Source organism: Etheostoma spectabile, chromosome 17 (assembly GCF_008692095.1).
Source record: "Etheostoma spectabile isolate EspeVRDwgs_2016 chromosome 17, UIUC_Espe_1.0, whole genome shotgun sequence".
Classification (NCBI taxonomy): domain Eukaryota; kingdom Metazoa; phylum Chordata; class Actinopteri; order Perciformes; family Percidae; genus Etheostoma; species Etheostoma spectabile.
The window spans coordinates 10,724,193-10,726,217 of record NC_045749.1 but is presented as its reverse complement, the minus strand read 5'-3'; positions in this window follow the sequence as shown (position 1 = coordinate 10,726,217).

Here is a 2,025-nt window from a genome sequence, read left to right as displayed (position 1 = left end):
GTCTGCTGAGCTAGACAGTTCAGGTCAACTGCAACACACACTGAGGGCCCAGATGATTCTTGACCAGCAGGCTGGGGAAAGTAGCTCCAGTGGCAGGTGCGTAGAAACCCTAACTTGACATTTTCTGATCCACTCACCCAGCGGGCAGATCCAACCCGCACCAAGCTGCTCAACATGGCTGCGGGTTTGAAGCAAACCTTAAAAGAGGAGATGCTACACCACGGTGTGGGACAATCTTTGACACCCCTGGCTCATGCAACCCTAGATGCACAGGTTCCAGGGATTTTAACACATCAGAGAAAGTGACAGAAATTTTGGGGGCCCAGCACAGCCAGGTCAGACCAGTGTTGACCTGCCTTGTAGGGTTTGTCTTTGGGTTGTTGTGTTTTCTTTGTTTGCCGGACACAGACCCTGAGGACACTTCCAAATGCACCTGAGGCGCATCTCTTAATCAGCAAAGTCCTAAGTAAATTCCCCCATGCAGCTTTGATGTGTCTAAAAGCTGGAGAGAAATGGAAGAGGAGGACATGTCTGTCACTTTTTACTAGTTAAGATCTTTGTTTCTTGACTCATTGTTGACGTAAATGTAGTAGCTTTAATACATGTACAGGTACAAGGCAACTGCATTTCGCTGCCTTGTACCTGTACATGTGTAATGACAATAAAGTTGAATCTAATCTAATCTAAAAGACGTGAGTGCAAGATTTTGCAGATTTTTTTTTCTAACGCAAGTTACAAATACTCTAGATGCTAAGCACCCCTTGATCACAGAACACATTATTATTGCATTTTGGTATTCTTGAATTTAAAGTATTTAAACTTAAAAGTTAAAGACTGTAACCATGCCTAATGCATGAGTCTATGTAATGAAACGGTTGTCTAGGTTCTCCCCTCCTCCCCGGTGACCAAACCTATTAACTCGTTAGGACAACCAACGATCGTCCGGTTGAACCGACTCACGTAAAAGAGCCGGTTGTCCCATGACTAGAACATTAGCAATTAGATAATTGTCCGTGGAACACATTTGCTTTAAATTGCTTAAGCTGATCTTTACATTTAGCAACCTCATTGTCCAGTGTGCATTACTCTTGTGCTTCTCCTGATTTGGCCATATAGTCGCCAATTATGCAAATTTTCTTAAAGGCTGATGTTTGAAACCAGGAAATGTTTATTTTGTCCATTATCAGGGTCCTTGCTTATTGTCCACATTAGTCTCTGTGCTCGGCCCCCTGTGGGTGAAGTGTCAATTAGTGAAGGTTTGTTTTTCTCTTTCCCTGTTCCTTTTTTTTTCCTGGAAGACCTACAATAAAAGGTTGCACAACATTTTGAAAGAGGCAGCTCATATTTTCATTGTCTGGCTCCAATGGGCTCATTTATCAATAACTGTTTACTCACCACTGTTACTCATCAAGAAGTCACATATTTTCCTATACTTTACAGTCATTTGCAATGACATTGAACATGCTCACATACTCTTCTTTTTTGTTGTGTTGTTTAAACATTTTAAAAAGTGGTCATCAATACACTTTTTTAATATTTCTCTTACCTGAAAAAGGGTAATTACACAAGAGGCTGCATTAATAGCAAATCCTATCGATGTGTAAACTATGTTTGGAATGGACAGTCCCTTCAAATAAAAGACCACTTATGTCACAGCTCAATGCAAACACAACGTGGTTTCTGTAACAAAGTTTTTTCAACAATATTGAAATAGCGTTCTTAGCCAAACGAGGAATGAATCTTTTATTTAACATTTGTTTCCACTGTATGATGCAGGCATGAACTCACAGTGTTCCCTCCATTCTTTATTCCTTTTCCATCAGTGTAAACAGCAGGAATCTGGTCTGAATTCCACAGACCATAAAATGGTTTTATTGTCTGACAGTATCCAGCAAATTTCTTCCTAAAGTGTCTTGTCTTTTTTGTGTTCACGTCACACCCATGAACATTGTATGTGTGTTACTTCACAACCATTCAGAACAAATGAGTCACCAATGATGGCGATGAAAGAGCTTGAGGCACCCC